This window comes from Coturnix japonica, chromosome W (assembly GCF_054131305.1).
Source record: "Coturnix japonica strain WE chromosome W, WE-NBRP24, whole genome shotgun sequence".
Classification (NCBI taxonomy): domain Eukaryota; kingdom Metazoa; phylum Chordata; class Aves; order Galliformes; family Phasianidae; genus Coturnix; species Coturnix japonica.
In genome coordinates, this window is record NC_140701.1 from 25874546 (window position 1) to 25886985 (window position 12440).

Consider the following 12440-nt stretch of genomic DNA (forward strand, 5'->3'; position numbering starts at 1 on the left):
ACATTTCCAACAGATATATCCTTTTCTGACAGATTTTAGAAAAAATTCACAGGAATATCAATACTTATAACAGAAATAAAAAGGTCTCTCTTAGGTATCACTCTTTACCCTTGCAAAAATATGGTTTTCTTACCAAAATAATGTTTTTCATCTCTACAAACAGCATTTTCTAAACCTAAAGGTGGTTTTCATCTTCAAAAGAAATCGATTTCTCTACAAAATTATCGTTTGTAGCCATATATGACACATTGTTTCCAGAATAACTCTTTTCATCTAAAAAAGAATGACATTTCCAACAGAAATATCGATTTCTGACAAATTTTAGAAGTAGGTCACTTGAATATCGACACTTATCCCAGAAATGAAAAGTACACTCTTAGGTATCACTCTTCATCCTTGCAAAACTATGGTTTTCTTCCCAAACTAATGCTTTTCATCCCTACAAATAGCAATTTCTCCCTAAATTACTGGTTTTCATCCCCAAAAGAAGACACATTCTCTTTAAAACGATGCTTTGTAACAAATTATGACACATTGATTCCAGAATATCTGTGTTCCCCTACAAAATAATGACATTAACATAAGAATTATCCATTTCAGACAAATTTCCGATGTATTTCACACTAATATCAATACTTACACCAGAAAAAAATGTGTTCTCTCTCAGGTATCACTCTTGAATCTTGCCAAAAATTCTTTTTCTTACCAATACAAAGCTTTTCATCATTACAAGTAGCATTTTCTACCCACAAAAGTGGTTTTCATCCCCAATAGAAATCGTTTTCTCTACAAATGGTCCCTTGTAGCAACATATGAAACACTGTTATTGGAATACCTCTTTCCCTCTTCAAAATAAGGACATTTCCAACAGAAATATCGACTTCTGACAAATTTTAGAAGAATGTCACACAAATATCAGTACCTATCCCGGAAATAAAAGTTCTCTCCTAAGAATCAATCTTTATCCTTGCAAGGACATGGTTTTCTCACCAAAATAATGCTTTTTATCCATTTAAAATAGCGTTGTTTGCCAGAAATACTGGTTTTCATCCCCAAAAGAAGACATTTTCTCTACAAAATGAAGCTTGGTAGTCAAATATGACACATTGTTTCCAGAATACCTTTTCTCTTCTACAAATTGAGGACGTTACTAACAGAAATACCTTTTCTCCTCTACAAAATAAGGACATTTCCAACAGATATATCCTTTTCTGACAGATTTTAGAAAAAATTCACAGGAATATCAATACTTATACCAGAAATAAAAAGGTCTCTCTTAGGTATCACTCTTTACCCTTGCAAAAATATGGTTTTCTTACCAAAATAATGTTTTTCATCTCTACAAACAGCATTTTCTAAACCAAAAGGTGGTTTTCATCTTCAATAGAAATCGATTTCTGTACAAAATTATCGTTTGTAGCCATATATGACACATTGTTTCCAGAATAACTCTTTTCATCTAAAAAAGAATGACATTTCCAACAGAAATATCGATTTCTGACAAATTTTAGAAGTAGGTCACATGAATATCGACACTTATCCCAGAAATGAAAAGTACACTCTTAGGTATCACTCTTCATCCTTGCAAAACTATGGTTTTCTTCCCAAACTAATGCTTTTCATCCCTACAAATAGCAATTTCTCCCTAAATTACTGGTTTTCATCCCCAAAAGAAAACACATTCTCTTTAAAAGGATGCTTTGTAACAAATTATGATTCATTGATTCCAGAATATCTGTCTTCCCCTACAAAATAATGACATTAACATAAGAATTCTCCATTTCAGACAAATTTCCGATGTATTTCACACTAATATCAATACTTACACCAGAAAAAAATGTGTTCTCTCTCAGGTATCACTCTTGAATCTTGCCAAAAATTCTTTTTCTTACCAATACAAAGCTTTTCATCATTACAAGTAGCATTTTCTACCCAAAAAAGTGGTTTTCATCCCCAATAGAAATCGTTTTCTCTACAAATGGTCCCTTGTAGCAACATATGAAACACTGTTATTGGAATACCTCTTTCCCTCTTCAAAATAAGGACATTTCCAACAGAAATATCGATTTCTGACAAATTTTAGAAGAATGTCACACAAATATCAGTACCTATCCCGGAAATAAAAGTTCTCTCCTAAGAATCATTCTTTATCCTTGCAAGGACATGGTTTTCTCACCAAAATAATGCTTTTTATCCCTTTAAAATAGCGCTGTTTCCCAGAAATACTGATTTTCATCCCCAAAAGAAGACATTTTCTCTACAAAATGAAGCTTTGTAGCAAAATATGACACATTGTTTCCAGAATACCTTTTCTCTTCTACAAACTGAGGACATTACTAACAGAAATACCTTTTCTCCTCTACAAAATAAGGACATTTCCAACAGATATATCCTCTTCTGACAGATTTTAGAAAAAATTCACAGGAATATCAATACTTACACCAGAAATAAAAAGGTCTTTCTTAGGTATCACTCTTTACCCTTGCAAAAATATGGTTTACTTACCAAAATAATGTTTTTCATCTCTACAAACAGCATTTTCTAAACCTAAAGGTGGTTTTCATCTTCAAAAGAAATCGATTTCTTTACAAAATTATCGTTTGTAGCCATATATGACACATTGTTTCCAGAATAACTCTTTTCATCTAAAAAAGAATGACATTTCCAACAGAAATATCGATTTCTGACAAATTTTAGAAGTAGGTCACTTGAATATCGACACTTATCCCAGAAATGAAAAGTACACTCTTAGGTATCACTCTTCATCCTTGCAAAACTATGGTTTTCTTCCCAAACTAATGCTTTTCATCCCTACAAATAGCAATTTCTCCCTAAATTACTGGTTTTCATCCCCAAAAGAAGACACATTCTCTTTAAAACGATGCTTTGTAACAAATTATGACACATTGATTCCAGAATATCTGTGTTCCCCTACAAAATAATGACATTAACATAAGAATTATCCATTTCAGACAAATTTCCGATGTATTTCACACTAATATCAATACTTACACCAGAAAAAAATGTGTTCTCTCTCAGGTATCACTCTTAAATCTTGCCAAAAATTCTTTTTCTTACCAATACAAAGCTTTTCATCATTACAAGTAGCATTTTCTACCCAAAAAAGTGGTTTTCATCCCCAATAGAAATCGTTTTCTCTACAAATGGTCCCTTGTAGCAACATATGAAACACTGTTATTGGAATACCTCTTTCCCTCTTCAAAATAAGGACATTTCCAACAGAAATATCGATTTCTGACAAATTTTAGAAGAATGTCACACAAATATCAGTACCTATCCCGGAAATAAAAGTTCTCTCCTAAGAATCAATCTTTATCCTTGCAAGGACATGGTTTTCTCACCAAAATAATGCTTTTTATCCATTTAAAATAGCGTTGTTTGCCAGAAATACTGGTTTTCATCCCCAAAAGAAGACATTTTCTCTACAAAATGAAGCTTGGTAGCAAAATATGACACATTGTTTCCAGAATACCTTTTCTCTTCTACAAATTGAGGACGTTACTAACAGAAATACATTTTCTCCTCTACAAAATAAGGACATTTCCAACAGATATATCCTTTTCTGACAGATTTTAGAAAAAAATCACAGGAATATCAATACTTATACCAGAAATAAAAAGGTCTCTCTTAGGTATCACTCTTTACCCTTGCAAAAATATGGTTTTCTTACCAAAATAATGTTTTTCATCTCTACAAACAGCATTTTCTAAACCAAAAGGTGGTTTTCATCTTCAATAGAAATCGATTTCTCTACAAAATTATCGTTTGTAGCCATATATGACACATTGTTTCCAGAATAACTCTTTCCATCTAAAAAAGAATGACATTTCCAACAGAAATATCGATTTCTGACAAATTTTAGAAGTAGGTCACATGAATATCGACACTTATCCCAGAAATGAAAAGTACACTCTTAGGTATCACTCTTCATCCTTGCAAAACTATGGTTTTCTTCCCAAACTAATGCTTTTCATCCCTACAAATAGCAATTTCTCCCTAAATTACTGGTTTTCATCCCCAAAAGAAAACACATTCTCTTTAAAAGGATGCTTTGTAACAAATTATGATTCATTGATTCCAGAATATCTGTCTTCCCCTACAAAATAATGACATTAACATAAGAATTCTCCATTTCAGACAAATTTCCGATGTATTTCACACTAATATCAATACTTACACCAGAAAAAAATGTGTTCTCTCTCAGGTATCACTCTTGAATCTTGCCAAAAATTCTTTTTCTTACCAATACAAAGCTTTTCATCATTACAAGTAGCATTTTCTACCCACAAAAGTGGTTTTCATCCCCAATAGAAATCATTTTCTCTACAAATGGTCCCTTGTAGCAACATATGAAACACTGTTATTGGAATACCTCTTTCCCTCTTCAAAATAAGGACATTTCCAACAGAAATATCGATTTCTGACAAATTTTAGAAGAATGTCACACAAATATCAGTACCTATCCCGGAAATAAAAGTTCTCTCCTAAGAATCATTCTTTATCCTTGCAAGGACATGGTTTTCTCACCAAAATAATGCTTTTTATCCCTTTAAAATAGCGCTGTTTCCCAGAAATACTGATTTTCATCCCCAAAAGAAGACATTTTCTCTACAAAATGAAGCTTTGTAGCAAAATATGACACATTGTTTCCAGAATACCTTTTCTCTTCTACAAACTGAGGACATTACTAACAGAAATACCTTTTCTCCTCTACAAAATAAGGACATTTCCAACAGATATATCCTCTTCTGACAGATTTTAGAAAAAATTCACAGGAATATCAATACTTACACCAGAAATAAAAAGGTCTTTCTTAGGTATCACTCTTTACCCTTGTAAAAATATGGTTTACTTACCAAAATAATGTTTTTCATCTCTACAAACAGCATTTTCTAAACCTAAAGGTGGTTTTCATCTTCAAAAGAAATCGATTTCTTTACAAAATTATCGTTTGTAGCCATATATGACACATTGTTTCCAGAATAACTCTTTTCATCTAAAAAAGAATGACATTTCCAACAGAAATATCGATTTCTGACAAATTTTAGAAGTAGGTCACATGAATATCGACACTTATCCCAGAAATGAAAAGTACACTCTTAGGTATCACTCTTCATCCTTGCAAAACTATGGTTTTCTTCCCAAACTAATGCTTTTCATCCCTACAAATAGCAATTTCTCCCTAAATTACTGGTTTTCATCCCCAAAAGAAGACACATTGTCTTTAAAATGATGCTTTGTAACAAATTATGACTCATTGATTCCAGAATATCTGTCTTCCCCTAGAAAATAATGACATTAACATAAGAATTATCCATTTCAGACAAATTTCCGATGTATTTCACGCTAATATCAATACTTACACCAGAAAAAAATGTGTTCTTTCTCAGGTATCACTCTTGAATCTTGCCAAAAATTCTTTTTCTTACCAATACAAAGCTTTTCATCATTACAAGTAGCATTTTCTACCCAAAAAAGTGGTTTTCATCCCCAATAGAAATCGTTTTCTCTACAAATGGTCCCTTGTAGCAACATATGAAACACTGTTATTGGAATACCTCTTTCCCTCTTCAAAATAAGGACATTTCCAACAGAAATATCGATTTCTGACAAATTTTAGAAGAATGTCACACAAATATCTGTACCTATCCCGGAAATAAAAGTTCTCTCCTAGGAATCATTCTTTATCCTTGCAAGGACATGGTTTTCTCACCAAAATAATGCTTTTTATCCCTTTAAAATAGCGTTGTTTCCCAGAAATACTGGTTTTCATCCCCAAAAGAAGACATTTTCTCTACAAAATGAAGCTTGGTAGCAAAATATGACACATTGTTTCCAGAATACCTTTTCTCTTCTACAAATTGAGGACGTTACTAAAAGAAATACCTTTTCTCCTTTACAAAATAAGGACATTTCCAACAGATATATCCTTTTCTGACAGATTTTAGAAAAAATTCACAGGAATATCAATACTTACACCAGAAATAAAAAGGTCTCTCATAGGTATCACTTTTTACCCTTGTAAAAATATGGTTTTCTTACCAAAATAATGTTTTTCATCTCTACAAACAGCATTTTCTAAACCAAAAGGTGGTTTTCATCTTCAAAAGAAATCGATTTCTCTACAAAATTATCGTTTGTAGCCATATATGACACAGTGTTTCCAGAATAACTCTTTTCATCTAAAAAAGAATGACATTTCCAACAGAAATATCGATTTCTGACAAATTTTAGAAGTAGGTCACATGAATATCGACACTTATCCCAGAAATGAAAAGTACACTCTTAGGTATCACTCTTCATCCTTGCAAAACTATGGTTTTCTTCCCAAACTAATGCTTTTCATCCCTACAAATAGCAATTTCTCCCTAAATTACTGGTTTTCATCCCCAAAAGAAAACACATTCTCTTTATAAGGATGCTTTGTAACAAATTATGATTCATTGATTCCAGAATATCTGTCTTCCCCTACAAAATAATGACATTAACATAAGAATTATCCATTTCAGACAAATTTCCGATGTATTTCACACTAATATCAATACTTATACCAGAAAAAAATGTGTTCTCTCTCAGGTATCACTCTTGAATCTTGCCAAAAATTCTTTTTCTTACCAATACAAAGCTTTTCATCATTACAAGTAGCATTTTCTACCCAAAAAAGTGGTTTTCATCCCCAATAGAAATCGTTTTCTCTACAAATGGTCCCTTGTAGCAACATATGAAACACTGTTATTGGAATACCTCTTTCCCTCTTCAAAATAAGGACATTTCCAACAGAAATATCGATTTCTGACAAATTTTAGAAGAATGTCACACAAATATCAGTACCTATCTTGGAAATAAAAGTTCTCTCCTAAGAATCATTCTTTATCCTTGCAAGGACATGGTTTTCTCACCAAAATAATGCTTTTTATCCCTTTAAAATAGTGCTGTTTCCCAGAAATACTGGTTTTCATCCCCAAAAGAAGACATTTTCTCTAAAAAATGAAGCTTTGTAGCAAAATATGACACATTGTTTCCAGAATACCTTTTCTCTTCTACAAATTGAGGACGTTACTAACGGAAATACCTTTTCTCCTCTACAAAATAAGGACATTTCCAACAGATATATCCTTTTCTGACAGATTTTAGAAAAAATTCACAGGAATATCAATACTTATACCAGAAATAAAAAGGTCTCTCTTAGGTATCACTCTTTACCCTTGCAAAAATATGGTTTTCTTACCAAAATAATGTTTTTCATCTCTACAAACAGCATTTTCTAAACCAAAAGGTGGTTTTCATCTTCAAAAGAAATCGATTTCTCTACAAAATTATCGTTTGTAGCCATATATGACACATTGTTTCCAGAATAACTCTTTTCATCTAAAAAAGAATGACATTTCCAACAGAAATATCGATTTCTGACAAATTTTAGAAGTAGGTCACTTGAATATCGACACTTATCCCAGAAATGAAAAGTACACTCTTAGGTATCACTCTTCATCCTTGCAAAACTATGGTTTTCTTCCCAAACTAATGCTTTTCATCCCTACAAATAGCAATTTCTCCCTAAATTACTGGTTTTCATCCCCAAAAGAAGACACATTCTCTTTAAAACGATGCTTTGTAACAAATTATGATTCATTGATTCCAGAATATCTGTCTTCCCCTACAAAATAATGACATTAACATAAGAATTATCCATTTCAGACAAATTTCCGATGTATTTCACACTAATATCAATACTTATACCAGAAAAAAATGTGTTCTCTCTCAGGTATCACTCTTGAATCTTGCCAAAAATTCTTTTTCTTACCAATACAAAGCTTTTCATCATTACAAGTAGCATTTTCTACCCAAAAAAGTGGTTTTCATCCCCAATAGAAATCGTTTTCTCTACAAATGGTCCCTTGTAGCAACATATGAAACACTGTTATTGGAATACCTCTTTCCCTCTTCAAAATAAGGACATTTCCAACAGAAATATCGATTTCTGACAAATTTTAGAAGAATGTCACACAAATATCAGTACCTATCCCGGAAATAAAAGTTCTCTCCTAGGAATCATTCTTTATCCTTGCAAGGACATGGTTTTCTCACCAAAATAATGCTTTTTATCCCTTTAAAATAGCGTTGTTTGCCAGAAATACTGGTTTTCATCCCCAAAAGAAGACATTTTCTCTACAAAATGAAGCTTGGTAGCAAAATATGACACATTGTTTCCAGAATACCTTTTCTCTTCTACAAATTGAGGACATTACTAACGGAAATACCTTTTCTCCTCTACAAAATAAGGACATTTCCAACAGATATATCCTTTTCTGACAGATTTTAGAAAAAATTCACAGGAATATCAATACTTATACCAGAAATAAAAAGGTCTCTCTTAGGTATCACTCTTTACCCTTGCAAAAATATGGTTTTCTTACCAAAATAATGTTTTTCATCTCTACAAACAGCATTTTCTAAACCAAAAGGTGGTTTTCATCTTCAAAAGAAATCGATTTCTCTACAAAATTATCGTTTGTAGCCATATATGACACACTGTTTCCAGAATAACTCTTTTCATCTAAAAAAGAATGACATTTCCAACAGAAATATCGATTTCTGACAAATTTTAGAAGTAGGTCACATGAATATCGACACTTATCCCAGAAATGAAAAGTACACTCTTAGGTATCACTCTTCATCCTTGCAAAACTATGGTTTTCTTCCCAAACTAATGCTTTTCATCCCTACAAATAGCAATTTCTCCCTAAATTACTGGTTTTCATCCCCCAAAGAAGACACATTCTCTTTAAAAGGATGCTTTGTAACAAATTATGATTCATTGATTCCAGAATATCTGTCTTCCCCTACAAAATAATGACATTAACATAAGAATTATCCATTTCAGACAAATTTCCGATGTATTTCACACTAATATCAATACTTATACCAGAAAAAAATGTGTTCTCTCTCAGGTATCACTCTTGAATCTTGCCAAAAATTCTTTTTCTTACCAATACAAAGCTGTTCATCATTACAAGTAGCATTTTCTACCCAAAAAAGTGGTTTTCATCCCCAATAGAAATCGTTTTCTCTACAAATGGTCCCTTGTAGCAACATATGAAACACTGTTATTGGAATACCTCTTTCCCTCTTCAAAATAAGGACATTTCCAACAGAAATATCGATTTCTGACAAATTTTAGAAGAATGTCACACAAATATCAGTACCTATCCCGGAAATAAAAGTTCTCTCCTAAGAATCAATCTTTATCCTTGCAAGGACATGGTTTTCTCACCAAAATAATGCTTTTTATCCCTTTAAAATAGCGTTGTTTCCCAGAAATACTGGTTTTCATCCCCAAAAGAAGACATTTTCTCTACAAAATGAAGCTTGGTAGCAAAATATGACACATTGTTTCCAGAATACCTTTTCTCTTCTACAAATTGAGGACGTTACTAACAGAAATACCTTTTCTCCTCTACAAAATAAGGACATTTCCAACAGATATATCCTTTTCTGACAGATTTTAGAAAAAATTCACAGGAATATCAATACTTACACCAGAAATAAAAAGGTCTCTCTTAGGTATCACTCTTTACCCTTGCAAAAATATGGTTTTCTTACCAAAATAATGTTTTTCATCTCTACAAACAGCATTTTCTAAACCTAAAGGTGGTTTTCATCTTCAAAAGAAATCGATTTCTCTACAAAATTATCGTTTGTAGCCATATATGACACATTGTTTCCAGAATAACTCTTTTCATCTAAAAAAGAATGACATTTCCAACAGAAATATCGATTTCTGACAAATTTTAGAAGTAGGTCACATGAATATCGACACTTATCCCAGAAATGAAAAGTACACTCTTAGGTATCACTCTTCATCCTTGCAAAACTATGGTTTTCTTCCCAAACTAATGCTTTTCATCCCTACAAATAGCAATTTCTCCCTAAATTACTGGTTTTCATCCCCAAAAGAAAACACATTCTCTTTATAAGGATGCTTTGTAACAAATTATGATTCATTGATTCCAGAATATCTGTCTTCCCCTACAAAATAATGACATTAACATAAGAATTATCCATTTCAGACAAATTTCCGATGTATTTCACACTAATATCAATACTTATACCAGAAAAAAATGTGTTCTCTCTCAGGTATCACTCTTGAATCTTGCCAAAAATTCTTTTTCTTACCAATACAAAGCTTTTCATCATTACAAGTAGCATTTTCTACCCAAAAAAGTGGTTTTCATCCCCAATAGAAATCGTTTTCTCTACAAATGGTCCCTTGTAGCAACATATGAAACACTGTTATTGGAATACCTCTTTCCCTCTTCAAAATAAGGACATTTCCAACAGAAATATCGATTTCTGACAAATTTTAGAAGAATGTCACACAAATATCAGTACCTATCCCGGAAATAAAAGTTCTCTCCTAGGAATCATTCTTTATCCTTGCAAGGACATGGTTTTCTCACCAAAATAATGCTTTTTATCCCTTTAAAATAGCGCTGTTTCCCAGAAATACTGGTTTTCATCCCCAAAAGAAGACATTTTCTCTACAAAATGAAGCTTGGTAGCAAAATATGACACATTGTTTCCAGAATACCTTTTCTCTTCTACAAATTGAGGACGTTACTAACGGAAATACCTTTTCTCCTCTACAAAATAAGGACATTTCCAACAGATATATCCTTTTCTGACAGATTTTAGAAAATATTCACAGGAATATCAATACTTATACCAGAAATAAAAAGGTCTCTCTTAGGTATCACTTTTTACCCTTGCAAAAATATGGTTTTCTTACCAAAATAATGTTTTTCATCTCTACAAACAGCATTTTCTAAACCTAAAGGTGGTTTTCATCTTCAAAAGAAATCGATTTCTTTACAAAATTATCGTTTGTAGCCATATATGACACATTGTTTCCAGAATAACTCTTTTCATCTAAAAAAGAATGACATTTCCAACAGAAATATCGATTTCTGACAAATTTTAGAAGTAGGTCACATGAATATCAACACTTATCCCAGAAATGAAAAGTACACTCTTAGGTATCAGTCTTCATCCTTGCAAAACTATGGTTTTCTTCCCAAACTAATGCTTTTCATCCCTACAAATAGCAATTTCTCCCTAAATTACTGGTTTTCATCCCCAAAAGAAGACACATTCTCTTTAAAAGGATGCTTTGTAACAAATTATGACTCATTGATTCCAGAATATCTGTCTTCCCCTACAAAATAATGACATTAACATAAGAATTATCCATTTCAGACAAATTTCCGATGTATTTCACGCTAATATCAATACTTACACCAGAAAAAAATGTGTTCTCTCTCAGGTATCACTCTTGAATCTTGCCAAAAATTCTTTTTCTTACCAATACAAAGCTTTTCATGATTACAAGTAGCATTTTCTACCCAAAAAAGTGGTTTTCATCCCCAATAGAAATCGTTTTCTCTACAAATGGTCCCTTGTAGCAACATATGAAACACTGTTATTGGAATACCTCTTTCCCTCTTCAAAATAAGGACATTTCCAACAGAAATATCGATTTCTGACAAATTTTAGAAGAATGTCACACAAATATCAGTACCTATCCCGGAAATAAAAGTTCTCTCCTAGGAATCATTCTTTATCCTTGCAAGGACATGGTTTTCTCACCAAAATAATGCTTTTTATCCCTTTAAAATAGCGTTGTTTCCCAGAAATACTGGTTTTCATCCCCAAAAGAAGACATTTTCTCTACAAAATGAAGCTTGGTAGCAAAATATGACACATTGTTTCCAGAATACCTTTTCTCTTCTACAAATTGAGGACGTTACTAAAAGAAATACCTTTTCTCCTCTACAAAATAAGGACATTTCCAACAGATATATCCTTTTCTGACAGATTTTAGAAAAAATTCACAGGAATATCAATACTTACACCAGAAATAAAAAGGTCTCTCTTAGGTATCACTTTTTACCCTTGCAAAAATATGGTTTTCTTACCAAAATAATGTTTTTCATCTCTACAAACAGCATTTTCTAAACCTAAAGGTGGTTTTCATCTTCAAAAGAAATCGATTTCTCTACAAAATTATCGTTTGTAGCCATATATGACACATTGTTTCCAGAATAACTCTTTTCATCTAAAAAAGAATGACATTTCCAACAGAAATATCGATTTCTGACAAATTTTAGAAGTAGGTCACATGAATATCGACACTTATCCCAGAAATGAAAAGTACACTCTTAGGTATCACTCTTCATCCTTGCAAAACTATGGTTTTCTTCCCAAACTAATGCTTTTCATCCCTACAAATAGCAATTTCTCCCTAAATTACTGGTTTTCATCCCCAAAAGAAAACACATTCTCTTTATAAGGATGCTTTGTAACAAATTATGATTCATTGATTCCAGAATATCTGTCTTCCCCTACAAAATAATGACATTAAC